At 37.7% G+C, this 17,532-nt stretch overlaps 2 long non-coding RNA genes across 2 annotated transcripts in view; one reads left to right on the top strand and one right to left on the bottom strand.

Moving 5' to 3' along the window:
* The window catches only part of LOC135092808 (uncharacterized), a 5,090-nt gene extending 223 nt beyond the window's left edge, over positions 1 to 4,867 (bottom strand). Inside the window, exons 1-2 of the long non-coding RNA XR_010263078.1 lie at positions 4,438 to 4,867; positions 1 to 657 (exon numbers count right to left, since the gene is read on the bottom strand). The exon at positions 1 to 657 is cut by the window's left edge and continues 223 nt beyond it. This is a non-coding gene — a long non-coding RNA (uncharacterized LOC135092808). The remainder of the gene's footprint in view (positions 658 to 4,437) is intronic.
* Positions 4,868 to 9,082: 4,215 nt separating this feature from the next.
* Positions 9,083 to 13,198, top strand: LOC135092786 (uncharacterized). The gene is made up of 2 exons (XR_010263069.1): positions 9,083 to 9,181; positions 13,049 to 13,198. It is a non-coding gene; the product is annotated as an uncharacterized LOC135092786 (long non-coding RNA).
* Positions 13,199 to 17,532: the final 4,334 nt, after the last annotated feature.

Raw genomic sequence — 17,532 nt, 5'->3', positions numbered from 1 at the left:
ACTTCTAGTGTTTCTACCTTTGAACATGTGTTTGACTATGGTTACATCACCCTCACTCATTTCCTCCAACTTTCTTTTCCGTGAACGTGTTTGTGGTCCAGTAAAGTCACTAGGGAAGAATTTCTGTAAGCTCCCAGAGCATTTAGAATGTAATACATTCTGTTCCATATCACAACCATCTTGTTTCTTAAATGCAAGGCACTGTTCTTTGTTGTAAGACACCTTAGAAGCACTTCAAGAACTTTCCTCTGGAGGCACACTAGCATTACTCTTAGGTTTAGGTACAGTTTCACCAGTCCTATTTTCTTTGGGGAAGTCAAAAGATCCATGACCACTGCCTGCTGTGGATTATGATTGTTGGCTTGGTAATGTCAAAACCATGCTTGGAGTTACTGGGAAAGATGTCTCAGAGGGAGAATCTATGCTTCAAAGATATGCTTTCACTTTTGCTTCTCCGAAGTCAAATATGCTTTCTTCTTTCTTTGGAGTTGCACCTAATGAGGAACTGCAGCGGTCTGACTTGCTTGGTGTGCAAGTGGAGTTAAGGGAAGACGCAGATGAGGTAGAGGAGAGGGAGGAGGTAGAAGAATGGCTTGGGGCATCTGTGGAGGATTTCTTGTTCTTTCCACGCTGAGCAAGTCTTGCATTACTCACATCCTTGAAGAAAATGTTAAATCATCAGCATCACATTCAAATTACTCATTAAAACTCCACCAATGTTACTTACAAAATACCTGTTAGGTGCTAGTGTTGTCACACTTGTAGCTTTATATGAAACTTTGCATTGTTTATTTTTTATGCAGACATTGTGAAACTTAGTCAATAATAACAGCATTTAGACTTCAATGCTTAGATTATCTGGACAGAGTAAGTCTATGACGCAGAAACTGAGAGGAGGAATTTCATCTTCCATACATGAAGCCTCGCCTTGACATCCTGACTTTTAGTTTTTTCCGGAGTGGATGTTTAATGCTTTATCATTTTCTTGACCAGTAAACCAAAGATTACAAGCACAATTTCTGCTATTGTTTTTACTCAATATGTCTCCTTTTCATCTAAATATTTGTTGTATTTACTGACATTATGCATTCTTTCCTCCAAAAATTTCCCTTTAAAACTGCTAAGCATTTTAATGCCTGTAATAAATGGCATTGCTCGTGGAAGGATAGTCCGATGCGATCCTTGCTTCCATCTGTCTGTTCAAAATTAAGTAATCATACAATTTTGCCAATGTATTCATAATGGATATGCCTCTGTAGTTTCCACATTCAAGTCTGTCTTTACCTCCTTTGAAGAGTACAAAAAGTTTGCTACAACCCCATGAAACTGGATAACACACATTAAGAAAAACAACGTTGAACATATGTAAAAAGAACATGATCCAGTTAACAGGTAAAGCTCTCATAATTCCTGGACAAATACCAACATAACTTTTTCTAACATTCACATCCTTGAGTACTTTATCTAATTCTTGTACAGTGAAAGGTTCGTCTAATACGGGTATCGTTGGAGTCGAGTCATCTATACATACTCGTACAGTGGGAATACTATTAGTGTGACACTCATTATTTAACAAGCTCTCGAAATGGGTCTTTAGTTGATCGTCTTCAGGTTGTCTGTGTTCGTGCGTATCAATATTCCCTGACCAGTTAATGGCCTTCCATATGAACTTAGCATCATTTGTTTCTAATATCCTTCTCCAGCGCGGCAACGTTCTGTCCCACGTTTCTTCCTGCTGGTCGAGACGTCCACATCTGTTCCTACGAGCAGCTTCATGAATAATTTCACTGTTCGATCTGAAGGCTTCAGACCACCTGGAGGGGGTGAGGGTCCACTGTGAGCTGGGGAGGGGGCACTGGTACAGAGGAGGTACAGAAATGCATCACCACAGTTTTGCTGTGGTTGATGGTCATCCTGCTCTCCTCCGTCCACGTCTGCAGTCGCTCCATAATTGCTTGCAGTGGCGAGTAGTCCGGGTTCTTGGTGGACACTGGGACGCCCACGGTACAATGAAGACTATCAGTGGTGAGTGTTTTCCCCTCCCTCCTCCCTTTGTCTCCCTCTATTTCCTCTCCCCATTCGTATTTCCCCGCATTGAGAACTGTATAAGGGAGGAATATTGAAAAAATGATCTTCCTTCACGTCCTGTGCTAGTTATGAGACGATACGTAAACAGGAGACGCTTCAAGAGGCCAGCTGTGAAATCGGCTATTTTTATTCATCATCCCCACCTGTAAATTCACGCAAACTTCTGTCAGTCTGTCAGTCACACATCCAGTCTGCTCACTGTCACCCATGCCATCACCCAGTCACTCACACACCCCATCACCCACTCACTCACACACACACCCATCTCATCACAGAGTAGGGAAATTCATAGGTAAATGGCACAGACCCTTAAGAATCAAATTTAAATCACAAAGATACTCTGAGGAGGCTCTGGCAGGGGTCTGGAGGCTGGCTAAGGATGAGCTAACAGATATTAACTCACTGAAGAGGAGAGGGAAGAGTTATCTAGCTGAGGATGCAGAGGCAATAGATGAGGGAAGAACAATAGCAGGAGATATTGTAGTGGAGAGTTTTGGACAAGAAAGTGAGGAAGTAGTACACGCTTTTAAAAGGCTCTATTCAAAGTGGCACAGGTTTTTAAGGATGTTTTTTATGGTTTTAGTGACAAATTAACAACATTCCTACATTACTGTCAGGAAAAACACTCAAGAAAACCTCTGCTAATCATCTTTGTGGCCTTTGAAATCAATTGTGAGAGAGAGAGAGAGAGAGAGAGAGAGAGAGAGAGAGAGAGAGAGAGAGCTAAACCAATTCAACTTGATATGAGAGAAAATCTAATTATCTTCCATTCCCACAGAACCGTCACCCCAAACAATGAGTGGTGGAGGGTGCGTTCTGCATTGTCACCCAGCATGAGCGGTGACGGGAGGTGTGTGAGGCGCATGACAGCTTTAGTGACAAGTTCATGCAGGCAGTGGTGCAATATTATGCCCTCAGCACTCTCATTCACTTTGAGAGCTTGGAAACCACAGTGCCTTCACAGTAAAAATATAATTTGAAAATATACTTTGTAAACCTCAGTAACTTCCACTACAGCCCGTTAAACTAGAACCATGAAAACACCCTTGAAAACCCCAGTAACTTCCACTACAGCCTGTTAAACTAGAACCATGAAAACACTCTTGAAAACCTCAGTAACTTCCACTACAGTCTGTTAAACTAGAACCATGAAAACACCCTTGAAAACACACACACACACAGGCAACCCTCTCCTGGCCACACACACACACACACACACGCACATTGATAGAGGGATAGATATTAGCCCAGCATGATTTAAACAACTAATATAACTATTAAACACACACACACACACACACACACACACACACACTTCTCCACAAATCTGAAGGCACTGTGGTTTCCAAGCTCTCAAAGTGAATGAGAGTGCTGAGGGCATAATATTGCACCACTGCCTGCATGAACTTGTCACTAAAGCTGTCATGCGCCTCACACACCTCCCGTCACCGCTCATGCTGGGTGACAATGCAGAACGCACCCTCCACCACTCATTGTTTGGGGTGACGGTTCTGTGGGAATGGAAGATAATTAGATTTTCTCTCATATCAAGTTGAATTGGTTTAGCTCTCTCTCTCTCTCTCTCTCTCTCTCTCTCTCTCTCTCTCTCTCACAATTGATTTCAAAGGCCACAAAGATGATTAGCAGAGGTTTTCTTGAGTGTTTTTCCTGACAGTAATGTAGGAATGTTGTTAATTTGTCACTAAAACCATAAAAAACATCCTTAAAAACCTGTGCCACTTTGAATAGAGCCTTTTAAAAGCGTGTACTACTTCCTCACTTTCTTGTCCAAAACTCTCCACTACAATATCTCCTGCTATTGTTCTTCCCTCATCTATTGCCTCTGCATCCTCAGCTAGATAACTCTTCCCTCTCCTCTTCAGTGAGTTAATATCTGTTAGCTCATCCTTAGCCAGCCTCCAGACCCCTGCCAGAGCCTCCTCAGAGTATCTTTGTGATTTAAATTTGATTCTTAAGGGTCTGTGCCATTTACCTATGAATTTCCCTACTCTGTGATGAGATGGGTGTGTGTGTGAGTGAGTGGGTGATGGGGTGTGTGAGTGACTGGGTGATGGCATGGGTGACAGTGAGCAGACTGGATGTGTGACTGACAGGACTGACAGAAGTTTGCGTGAATTTACAGGTGGGGATGATGAATAAAAATAGCCGATTTCACAGCTGGCCTCTTGAAGCGTCTCCTGTTTACGTATCGTCTCATAACTAGCACAGGACGTGAAGGAAGATCATTTTTTCAATATTCCTCCCTTATACAGTTCTCAATGCGGGGAAATACGAATGGGGAGAGGAAATAGAGGGAGACAAAGGGAGGAGGGAGGGGAAAACACTCACCACTGATAGTCTTCATTGTACCGTGGGCGTCCCAGTGTCCACCAAGAACCCGGACTACTCGCCACTGCAAGCAATTATGGAGCGACTGCAGACGTGGACGGAGGAGAGCAGGATGACCATCAACCACAGCAAAACTGTGGTGATGCATTTCTGTACCTCCTCTGTACCAGTGCCCCCTCCCCAGCTCACAGTGGACCCTCACCCCCTCCAGGTGGTCTGAAGCCTTCAGATCGAACAGTGAAATTATTCATGAAGCTGCTCGTAGGAACAGATGTGGACGTCTCGACCAGCAGGAAGAAACGTGGGACAGAACGTTGCCGCGCTGGAGAAGGATATTAGAAACAAATGATGCTAAGTTCATATGGAAGGCCATTAACTGGTCAGGGAATATTGATACGCACGAACACAGACAACCTGAAGACGATCAACTAAAGACCCATTTCGAGAGCTTGTTAAATAATGAGTGTCACACTAATAGTATTCCCACTGTACGAGTATGTATAGATGACTCGACTCCAACGATACCCGTATTAGACGAACCTTTCACTGTACAAGAATTAGATAAAGTACTCAAGGATGTGAATGTTAGAAAAAGTTATGTTGGTATTTGTCCAGGAATTATGAGAGCTTTACCTGTTAACTGGATCATGTTCTTTTTACATATGTTCAACGTTGTTTTTCTTAATGTGTGTTATCCAGTTTCATGGGGTTGTAGCAAACTTTTTGTACTCTTCAAAGGAGGTAAAGACAGACTTGAATGTGGAAACTACAGAGGCATATCCATTATGAATACATTGGCAAAATTGTATGATTACTTAATTTTGAACAGATTAAAACTATGGACAAGTATTGATAAATGTCAAGCAGGTGCTCAAAGCGGTCGAGGATGTGCCGAACAAATAATGACGTTAAGATTATTATGTGACCTGGCTAATTATAAGAAAAAGAAGCTGTATATGTTATTCATAGATTACTGCAAAGCATATGATAGAGTGCCTCGAGGTAAATTGCTTGAATTGCTTAAATCACGTGGTTGTGGTAAGGTTATGTTGCGTGCTATACAAGCTATGTATTCCTGTACTCAAAGTGTGTTACGTTCTGCAACTATTGATGCCACTGTTGGAGTCCGCCAAGGATCTCCATCGAGTTGTCTCTTATTCACCATATACATGGATGAGGTGGTTAGGATGATAAACAGGTGTGTAGATACAGATGGATTCTTGGGGAAACTACATACGCTCCTTCTTATGGATGACATGGTAATACTAGCTACTTCTAAAGAAATGTGTGTGAGAAAGTTAACCGCAGTGTTGGATTATTGCCAAGAATATGGAATGGTACTTAATGAAAAGAAAACAAAACTTATGGTAGTGCGAGGTACAGATGAAGACAGATTGCCGTTAACTGTTCGTAACATCAAGATAGACTGTGTTCATAAGTATCTTTACCTTGGGGCATGGATTTGTGATGATGCAAAGATGAACACAGTATTGGACCTTCACGAAACCGTGAATGAGATGCAACTCAATAAATTTGCAATTTTTTGTGCAGCAAATAACATTATGCCATATACATACAAGCGCAAAGTATTTGATGCTGCTGTCACTTCTGCCCCTCTTTATAGCTCAGAAACATGGTTGACAAATAATCCTAGAAAGATAATTGTTCAATACAATAGAGCAGTAAAGAACTTGCTAGGGGTAAGGAAATTTACAAGCCCCGACATGTGTCTTATTGAATCAGGTATTCCACCTGTACTTGATGTCATAGCAAAAAGGAGAAGGAAATTTCTAGAATCAAAGTTAAGGGAACCGAACGTTGAAGAACCATTCTATGTTGCATTTGAGTTGTGCAGAGTAGCTAATACTCCAGGGTATCAATTTGTGATGAAGGCACTACAGTATAGATGTGCCAAGCTTCTCGGAGTCACGGTGGACGACCAGCTGACCTGGAAGCAGCATGTCGCCAGCACCATAAGATCTGCTACCTACAGGCTGTACATGCTGCGCAGACTCAGGTCGCTGGGGACGCCGACAGACGAGTTAAGGGTGGTGTACCTCACTTTCATCCTCCCCAAACGCCTCCCCAGCGTGGTCCTCCTCCCTCACACACACTCAACAGCTCCAGCTGGAGATTGTGCAGAAGAGGGCGTGCAGGGTCATCCTTGGCCCTGCCTACACCACCTATGAAGAAGCCCTGACCACCCTGAGTCTGTCCTGACTATCCACCAGGCACCGAGAGGCTCTGGAGAAGTTTGCAAGGGGACTTCTGCATCATCCACGTCTCAGAAACATGCTGCCGCTTGACGCGCCTTGCCCTGTCCGACACCACAACAAGATAGCGCCCCTAAAGGCGCCGCCCACGGACCGGGACAGACTCGGCGCGATTCCCACCCTGATGCGAGCCATCAGTCAATAGTATTTCCCTTCTAGATTAGACTTACCTTCAGGATTAATGTCAAGTATTTCCCCACCCCCTCTCTACATTTTCACTTTGTTAACTGCCTCAACAATAAACCGTTGATTTTTATTATTATTATATGACTGACACCGTGTGTGTGTGTGTGTGTGTGTGTTTGTTTGTTTGTGTGCGCGTGTGTGCCCTCGGGCCTAACACCCTGACGCAGGCGGCGAGGGGCAGTGGTGGCCGCGGCGCCCCGGTAGATCCCTCCTCCAGCAGTCTTAACTACCACATTATTGATGACAACTTGACACAAAGCCCAGAAAAACTCAATATGAACCGCAATAACTCGATGAAATAGACACTCATCGAAACCCTGTTTGTCATTCCCTTTCTCTGGTAAACTCTGGAACTCCTTGCCTGCTTCTGTATTTCCACCTTCCTATGACTTGAATTCCTTCAAGAGGGAGGTTTCAAGACACTTATCCACCAATTTTTGACCACTGCTTTGACCCTTTTAGGGACTGGCATTTCAGTGGGCATTTTTTTTATTAGATTTTTGTTGCCCTTGGCCAGTATCCTTCCTACATAAAAAAAAAAAAAAAAAAAAAAAAATTCAGTCGCCCCGCCACGGCCAGCCAATGAGCAGCGGCGGCCGCGGCGGGGGTCGCGTCACGGGCCAATGGGGCGCGGGGCGGCGCGGTGGGGGCGGGACGGTGGCGGGACCTTTGATTATCTAGAGGCAGAGCAATGGAGAGGTGAAGAGCGTGGGTGTGGCCGCCGCCGCCTGCCTCTCACTCTTTGTTGACTAAGTGCCGACCTTGCATCCCTCAGTGACTGTTGCTGCCCCGCCGACCTGCTGCTCTCTCTCTCTCTCTCTCTCTCTCTCTCTCTCTCTCTCTCTCTCTCTCTCTCTCTCTCTCTCTCTCTTTCTCTCTTTAACAACCATCACCCAGTCGTACACACACACACACTTGATATGAAAAGGGATGAAATTCTCTCTCTCTCTCTCTCTCTCTCTCTCTCTCTCTCTCTCTCTCTCTCTCTCTCTCTCTCTCTCTCTCTCTCTCTCTTCTTGGAGGGGAAATTGTATACTTCCAATGAGAGAGAGAGAGAGAGAGAGAGAGAGAGAGAGAGAGAGAGAGAGAGAGAGAGAGAGAGAATTTCATCCCTTTTCATATCAAGTGTGTGTGTGTGTGTGTGTGTGTGTGTGTGTGTGTGTGTGTGTGTGTGTGTGTTGTGTGTGTGTGTACGACTGGGTGATGGTTGTTAAAGAGAGAGAGAGAGAGAGAGAGAGAGAGAGAGAGAGAGAGAGAGATTCTCAAGTTTATAATAGTTTATGATAGTAAGGAATATATATATATATATATATATATATATATATATATATATATATATATATATATATATATATATATATATATATATATATATATATATATATATATATATATATATATATATATATATATATATATATATATATATATATATTTTTTTTTTTTTTTTTTTTTTTTTTTTTTTTTTTTTTTTTTTTTTTTTTTTTTTTTTTTTTTTTTTTTTTTTTTTTTTTTTTTTTTTTTTTTTTTTTTCCTCTCAATTTCATCTTCAGTTTCATTAATAACAATATTGATAATATTAATAATAATATTAATAATAATGATAATAATGATAATGATAATAATAATAATAATAATAATAATAATAATAATAATAATAATAATAATAATAATAATAATAATAATAATAACAACAATAATAATATTATTATTATTATTATTATTATTATTATTAACAAAAATGTTATGTTAGTATATTTCTGTGATAAATATACTAAATATTATAAATATTTAGAGTTTTGTTTGATAATTGAAGCCATCCTGTGCATGATACCTTGTCCTGGTGATACCTTGGTTGCTTTTCAATGATAATATATATGTTTCTCATTAATTCTTATATTCTTTTTTTGTGTTTTTTTTTTCGTTTATTTTATTTTATGTATTCATTTACTTATTTTTTTCAATGATGGCATTGAGATGTGCTTATTAATGGGTATTTCTCAACCTAACTGATTGGCTGAAACATATCGTAGTATTTAAAGAGATAATTTCAACTGGAGCCTTTTGATCGTGTGGGGACTGGGACTGACTGACTAGCCAGTGGTAGTTATGAGGGGGGAATAAAGAGAGGGGGAGGGAGAGAGGGGGAGAGAGAAAGACAAAGACAGGGAGGTGGGCGGCCCTAACGAATCCCTCCATTTCATTTCAAACCTGCGAGCGGAAAGGTGTGGAGTGTTGCCGCAGGTGTGGACTGCCGGCGACCTGCGTGACAAAGGAAGGTTTGTGTGAGTATGGAATTGAATTGTATCTCTCTGTTGCTAAATGTCTGTTGGTTTGTGGCTGGACTGCACTCTCATCACCTTTACTTATCGTATTCGTCGGTATGTTCTTGTACTGTTCTATGTGTTGAATTATTCGTGTGTGTGTGTGTGTGTATGTGTGTTGCTGTTCTCTCTTTCTGTTCTTCCTCCTCAACCCTCTGTTCGATTTTTTCTTTCTCTCCCTCCTTTTCCTCCACCATCTTCTTAATACCATCTTCTCTTTCCTCTTAATTCCTCCTTTAACCCGCGCAGTGCCACCGCCGTAAATTTACGGCATCTAGCTTACCCGCACTCAGTGCCACCGCCGTATATTCACGGCGGCAATCTAAAAAATTCTAGTATGTTTATTTGTCTAAATAACTTTATAAAAAACATACTAAGTATACTCCAAGCTCCACCCTACGCACTGAATGTGTTAGTTTGTTTGTATGGTCCTTGAGTGGCCCCCAGGCGGCGCGCCGCGCGGCGATCACGTCAGACTCATGAGAGCTTGTACAACTACCGGAGGAAGCAGTCATGGCGCGCCGCCGTGGGTTGTGTGATGAGATTATCTCTGCTTTACTTTCTTCTAGTAGTGATGAAATGTTATCAGACATGTCTGATGATGATTCTGTACATGACAAAGACTATGTACAGCTGAGTGAAAATGTAAAAATGTACCAATCACTACTATCATACGAGTAGGCTACCTATGCATAGGCTATGCATATTGATAGTGTTGATATATGCAATATATAAACAAATAATCCATTACCGAGGTCACATAACATAATTTACGAATACTGGTGTTGATCAAAAATGGATAGCACCGAGCACACTACGAGTATCAGCATCACACCATATGCGCACTAACATCAGACAACTTCTCAGGTGATTTTTTTTTGTTTTTTTTAATTTCTAAGACAACTTTTCTCGTGTTTTCATTATTTTTACATGATTTAGGATTTTTTTGAAAGCATAAAAAAAATATGCAAAATTGGCTGGCAGCACGGGTTGGTTTAGGATAAAAGTGGCCGGCAGCGCGCGGGTTAAATAATGGAAAGTTTTTTTTTCCTTTTATTTCATTACAAGAACGATTGCGCGCTATGTTGATTTTTTTAGCGTTTTTTTTTCTGTTTTCCGTTCCCTCACCTCTCTTCTCTTCCTCCTGACCCTGCTGTTCTCCTTTTTTCCCTCCTCCTCCTCACTCTTCTTTCGCCTCCTTCCTATTAATTCTTCCTTCTCCTCCTCCCATACTACGCTACCGCTCGTTAAAATTTAAACGCTAAGGTAGAAAATGTGACTTTATTTATCTTTACAAACTACAACTTTAAAAGCGATAAACAGACAGTGTTAGTAGTGTTTTCCAAGTGATACGACAAATTGTGGTGATAGTGCAGACATCCAGACGATTAAAACTCTCTCTCTCTCTCTCTCTCTCTCTCTCTCTCTCTCTCTCTCTCTCTCTCTCTCTCTCTCTCTCTCTCTCTCTCTCTCTCCGTGTGTGTGTGTGTAATTAACAGTCATGGTGGACTTTAATGATTCCAGTGATAATTTAACAAGGAGAAACGGAAAAAAAGACATTCTTGATCAAATAAATCATCTGTGGCCTTTCAAACGAATAAAAAATCCTGGAACACACACACACACACACACACACACACACACACACACGAGTGAAGTCATGTGTGTGTGAGAAGGATCCGGATCAAATGTTAATGAGTTTTCAGTGTTCACAATAGATGACATTTGTCAAGCAGGGTGAGGTGAGCAGAGGAAAGTGTCTTAAAGCAGAGGAAAGGCTCCAAGTGACTGCAGGTGTGTGGCAGGTGTGTGGAAGTGACTGCAGGTGTGTGACTGCAGGTGTGTGAGGGACTGTGGTAGGTCAGGTGTTCACTTCATATTCATAGCTTAAACCCTATTTATTGTTATTATTATTATTATGTATTATTTTTTTATTTATTTTGATATTTATTTTATTTTATCTATATTTTTTTTAATGTTTGGCCAAAGTGAAGTGCGTGTTGTGTATATATATATATATATATATATATATATATATATATATATATATATATATATATATATATATATATATATATATATATATATATATATATATATATATATATATATATATATATATATATATATATATATATATATATATATATATATATATATATATATATATATATATATATATATATATATATATATATATTATATTATATATATATATATATATATATATATATATATATATATATATATATAAATATAAATATAATATAATATAATATATATATATATATATATATATATATATATATATATATATATATATATATATATATATATATATATATATATATATATATATATATATATATATATATATATATATAATATTTATATATATATATATATATATATATATATATATATATATATATATATATATATATATATATATATATATATATATATATATATATATATATATATATATATATATATATATATATATATATATATATATATATATATATATATATATATATATATATATATATATATATATATATATATATATATATATATATATATATATATATATATATATATATATATATATATATATATATATATATATATATATATATATATATATATATATATATATATATATATATATATATATATATATATATATATATATGTATATATATATATATATATATATATATATGTATATATATATATATATATATATATATATATATATATATGTATGTATATATATATATATATATATATATATATATATATATATATATATATATATATATATATATATATATATATATATATATATATATATATATATATATATATATATATATATATATATATATATATATATATATATATATATATATATATATATATATATATATATATATGTATATATATATATATATGTGTATATATGTATATATATATATATATATATATATATATATATATATATATATATATATATATATATATATATATATATATATATATATATATATATATATATATATATATATATATATATATATATATATATATATATATATATATATATATATATATATATATATATATATATATATATATATATATATATATATATATATATATATATATATATCTTCAAAGTCTTTGGGAGATGTTACTTGTATGAAAATTAAAAGTTAAGTTTTTATGACTCCCATAAAATTCAGCTTGTTGGTTCAGTTAGGTTAGGGTCTTTATATTTATTTCTGGTAGAATATCATCAGTTCTGTTAGGGAATAACATGAAGCAAGTCTTGTTGCTAGTGACTGAGTGTACTGGTCAAACAGCTGTGAGGGTCTTCATTGGCTGCATGGGAGTGGGCATCATTAGTGAAGCGTGCGCAGTACAGAGAATAACATTTCCTTGAAAGAATACTTAGTGTCAGTGATGCAGTGCAACACTTCCCTAAGAGACACCACTAGGTAGGTTTGTTGGTGTGGCCTTGTTCCCGTCACTGACTGTGCACCCAGCTCTATCTGACAGGTAGGCTTTGAACCAGGAATGTGTAGCAGTGCCTTGTGGTGTGGTGATGCAGGTTTGGTAGAAGTACATTGTGGTTGACAGCATGAAAGGCTTTGAAGAAGTCGACAAACTGATAATGGTGATAATTTGTCAACAGATTATTAAAGATAGGAGGAAAACTGATTTAGAGCTTGACAGGTGTTGAAACATTTTCCCCTCATAAGCTTGCTAGACAACTCTGTGCATCTTCACTTGTTACTCAGTCAAAACTTCAAATTACAGAAGAAAACAAGAAACAAGAACAATTAAGATGAACCACCACTAGCCGCACCACCACCACCCTGCCAAGTGGACACCCCAGTGTGAGCAGAGCCATCAACACCAGCCTGAGGACTAATTGCTTATGTAGCAGAGAAGTGTGACAGTCTACCAGTAAGTATCAGTAAATATTTCTGCTGCTAATGATGTGGAAATGAGGATTATCTTTCATTAGAACTAAAAAGATTTCATTTGTCACCATCATTACAACTTTGAAGGGCCACACAGATAATTAGCAGTGTTCTCTTCATTGTTTTTCCTGTTAGTAATGTAGGAATCTTGTTCATCTGTCACTAGAACCACAAAAACACCCTTGAAAACCCTTGCCACATCCAGCAGGATCTATTCAGTGTTGCAGAGGTGAAGTGCCACACCTTTGTTTGGTAAAGGGACTCTAGTTGAGGTAACATTGGTTGTCAAGGGTGTTCATACTAAAACAAAGCTTCTACTGCCAAAAACATTAACATATCTTTTTTTTTTTTTTTTTTAATGTAGGAGTGACGCTGGCCAAGGGCAACAAAAATCTAATAAAAAAAAATGTCCACTGAAATGGCAGTCCCATAAAAGGGTCAAAGCAGTGGTCAAAAATTGAAGGATAAGTGTCTTGAAACCTCCCTCTTGAAGGAATTCAAGTCATAGGAAGGTGGAAATACAGAAGCAGGCAGGGAGTTCCAGAGTTTACCAGAGAAAGGGATGAATGATTAAGAATACTCGTTAACTCTTGCATTAGAGAGGTGGGCAGAATAGGGATGAGAGAAGACAGGGTGGAATCAAAAGATTTTCGTCTCATCAACTCCTCTCCTCTAACTGACTGTCTTCAGCCTCTCTCTCACCTCTCTCTAGCTGTCTTCTACTGCTATTTTTTTATGCTAACTGCTCTTGTGATCTTGCTAACTGCATGCCTTTCCTCCTCCGGCGGCCTCGCTGCACAAGACTTTCTTCTCTCTCTCACCCCTATTCTGTCCACCTCTCTAACACAAGAGTTAACCAGTATTCTCAATCATTCATCCCTTTCTCTGGTAAACTCTGGAAGTCCCTGCCTGCTTCTGTATTTCCACCTTCCTATGACTTGAATTCCTTCAAGAAGGAGGTTTCAAGACACTTATTCATCAATTTTTGACCACTGCTTTGACCCTTTTATGGGACTGCCATTTCAGTGGACATTTTTTTTATTAGATTTTTGTTGCCTTTGGCCAGTGTCACTCCTACATAAAAAAAAGGCCCTTGTACAGAGTTAGCAGCTGGCGGGGGGTGAGAAAAAACTGGCAGAGATATCTCAGAATGCTTAACTTCATAGAAGCTGTTTTAGCTAGAGATGAGATGTGAAGTTTTCAGTTCAGATTATAAGTAAAGGACAGACCACAGATGTTCATTATAGAACAGGAGAACAGTTGAGTGTCACTAAAGAAGAGGGGGATAGTTGTCGGAAAGATTGTGTTGAGTAGATGGAGAATTGAGTTTTAGAGGCATTAAACAATACCAAGTTTGCTCTGCCCCAATCAGAAATTTTAGAAAGATCAGAAGTCAGACATTCTGTGGCTTCCCTGCATGAAATGTTTACTTCCTGTAGGGTTGGACTTCTATGAAAAGACATGGAAAAGTGCAGGGTGGTATCATCAGTGTAGGAGTGGATAGGACAAGTTTGGTTTAGAAGGTCATTGATGAATAATAAGAAGAAAGTGGGTGACAGGACAGAACCCTGAGGAACACCACTGTTAATATATTTAGGAGAAGAACAGTGACTGTCTACCACAGCAGCAATAGAACGGTCAGAAAGGAAACTTGAGATGAAGTTACAGAGAGAAGGATAGAAGCCGTAGGAAGGTAGTTTGGAAATGAAGGATTTGTGCCAGACTCTATCAAAAGCTTTTGATATGTCCAAGGCAACAGCAAAAGTTTCACCAAAATCTCTAAAAGAGGATGACCAAGACTCGGTAAGGAAAGCCAGAAGATCACTAGTAGAGCGGCCTTGACGGAACCCATACTGGCGATCAGATAGAAGGTTGTGAAGTGATAGATGTTTAAGAATCTTCCTGTTGAGGATAGATTCAAAAACTTTAGATAGGCAGGAAATTAAAGCAATAGGACGGTAGTTTGAGGGATTGGAACGGTCACCCTTTTTAGGAACAGGTTGAATGTAGGCAAACTTCTAGCAAGAAGGAAAGGTAGATGTTGACAGACAGAGCTGAAAGAGTTTGACTAGGCAAGGTGCAAGCATGGAGGCACAGTTTCGGAGAACAATAGGAGGGACCCCATCAGGTCCATAAGCCTTAGAAATAGATGTGATGGCATTGGTGCCATCTGGTTGAAGTAGAGGAGGGGAAGAAGAAGAAGCAAAGTTATTGGAGATGTTTTTGGCTAGATGCCAGAAATCATGAGGGGAGTTATATCTTGAAAGGTTTTGACACTTTCTGTTAATGAAGGAGTTTTTGGCTAGTTGGAGAACAGACTTGGCATGGTTCTGGGCAGAAATATAAAGTGCATGAGATTCTGGTGATGGAAGGCTTATATATATATATATATATATATATATATATATATATATATATATATATATATATATATATATATATATATATATATATATATATATATATATATATATATATATATATATATATATATATATATATATATATATATATATATATATATATATATATATATATATATATATATATATATATATATATATATATATATATATATATATATATATATATATATATATATATATATATATATATATATATATATATATATATATATATATATATATATATATATATATATATATATATATATATATATATATATATATATATATATAAGGAAGGGCAGGCTGTATGTAGGAAGTACACATGTAGGAAGTACGACCAACTCTTCTAATTTTCCCTCTTATTTGCAGATACCTTGGAAGGTGATGGTGAGGAACAGTGAAGGAAGGTGATGGAGCAGAAACAGGCCCACACCATCCTGGAATGTGGTGGAAATAATCTTGGTTACCAGCAAAGTAAAGAGATACAGAGATAGATAGATAATTATTAGTAAGAGTGAGATTAAGATAGATAGATAGATTATTATTAAGTGTTAGATTATCATATTCTTATTATATTACAATTTTATTTGTGTGTGTGTGTGTGTGTGTGTGTTCTCTTTTCAGAAGTGTGTTTGGAATGCAAGAAATCTACAAGACCACAGAAGATGGTGGTGGTGGTAGCAGTAGTAGTAATAGTAATAGTAGTAGTAGTAGTAGTAGTAGTAGTAGTAGTAGTAGTAGTAGTTTATCAATATACAGGGCATTATAGAAACAATGAATGTAGTTAGTGTGGTGGTGGTGGTGGTGGTGGTGGTAATAGTAGTAGAATGTAGTTAGTGTGGTGGTGGTGGTGGTAATAATAATCTCCTACTAATGGCTCTAACAAATCTACTAACACAAATATTGATTACTTCTCTTTTACAGCTTATTTGATGTTTTTTCATTATTTTTTTGGTGGGAGGGAAAATGTTTTTTTTTTTTGCAAATTTATTGATAGATTGCATGTTTTATTTATATATTAAGTTTATTGATGTTACATTTTGCCATTTTGTTAATATTTTTTTTGGTGGGTGGCTTAATACTGCTTTGTTTTGTTTGGTAAGGGTTCCCACAGGTGTCCTCAAGAGAGAAGAGAAACATTTCACCCTCAGTCAAGAATGAAGACTTGTGCTTCATATTTTTTTTTTTTTTTTTTTTGGTGGGTGGCTTAATACTGCTTTGTTTTGTTTGGTAAGGGTTCCCACAGGTGTCCACAAGAGAGAAGAGGAACATTTCACCCTCAGCCAAGAGTGAAGACTTCTGCTTCAAAGTCATCTAGGTCTCCTTAATGTAAATGTATCTATGAAGCAACAGCAGACAATGAAATAAATGTGTTGTTTGTGTTTTAACTGTTGTTGTTGTAATGCTTCCTCTGATGCGGGAGGTTCGCTCTCTGCCAGTGTTACTGTTGCCAGGGTTTTTGTTTTTTTGGTGTGAATTGTTGCCTTGATGGTCATTTTGTTTGCATGGTGGCGTTGTCGGTGAGGCCATCTGGTCAGGATAGGCAAGGTTGTCTTCTGTTACCCAGACTGATAGCCTTTTCTTTATAGGCAATGGACGCATAGCCATGTTTTCTCAACGGGTCCTTTTCTTCCAGGCTACCATGGGAGGACGGCTGTGGTCTGCTGTCTGTTTCCACTTGCTGCGGCAACGCGGGAGCCACAGGTATAAGGTACACCGGTCGAGTTGACCACTCGACCGGTCAGGTTTAGGTTAGGTGTGATATATATATTTTTTTTATATATATATATATATATATGTCTTAGCTACATGCTTGTTAGGATGTATAATGCACCTTCGGGTGCACTTTTTTCCCTTTTCTCTCCCAGAAAGAAGATGTTCCGGGTTCCTGGTTGCAGAAGAAGAAGAT

The sequence above is a fragment of the Scylla paramamosain genome, chromosome 41 (assembly GCF_035594125.1).
Source record: "Scylla paramamosain isolate STU-SP2022 chromosome 41, ASM3559412v1, whole genome shotgun sequence".
Taxonomy (NCBI): domain Eukaryota; kingdom Metazoa; phylum Arthropoda; class Malacostraca; order Decapoda; family Portunidae; genus Scylla; species Scylla paramamosain.
The sequence above is the reverse complement of the archived record's forward strand: the minus strand, read 5'-3'. Positions and strand labels throughout refer to the sequence as shown.